Source organism: Diuraphis noxia, unplaced genomic scaffold, assembly GCF_037042655.1.
Source record: "Diuraphis noxia isolate RWA-SAM2 unplaced genomic scaffold, SU_Dnox_SAM2 contig0003, whole genome shotgun sequence".
Classification (NCBI taxonomy): Eukaryota; Metazoa; Arthropoda; class Insecta; order Hemiptera; family Aphididae; genus Diuraphis; species Diuraphis noxia.
In genome coordinates this window covers 63,707,591-63,708,205 of record NW_028301713.1, presented here as the reverse complement: position 1 = coordinate 63,708,205, position 615 = coordinate 63,707,591, and positions in this window count along the sequence as shown.

The following is a 615-nucleotide window of genomic DNA, read 5'->3' as shown; positions in this document are numbered from 1 at the left end:
AAGAGCCGAACTGCGCGCACATACACACACCCGCCGCGCGCACAATAAACGCACACACGCACACACACACACATACACACATACACAAATACACAAATACATACACATACACACACACACACATACACACAATACGAACCGCACACACATATAATAATGATAATAAAATAATATATATAATACTCACCACTCATTCGGAACGGGTCGGTGGCGGGTCAGAACGGTATGAAAAAGGTATATATATAATATAATATATATAATAATAATAATAATAATAATAATAATAATAATAATAATAATAATAATAATAATAATAACAATAATAATAATAATAATAATACGAGTCGCGTCGGGGCCCTGTGTGCATGCCGATAGAGAGTTTTTTTCATTTTCTACACGCGTATAACATTCACATATTATACAGGGTGTTTTACCAAGCATGATTACCCCAGATTTGTTATTTAACCACGCATTTATTATTTTATTTTTGAAAGCACCCTGTTTATGTATAGGTGTTAAACAACAAACTGGCCATATAAACCCAGAATTCTATATTTTATGTATTCTATATATAGCATATATAAGTTTGTGTATACATAAAACCACCCCGTCATC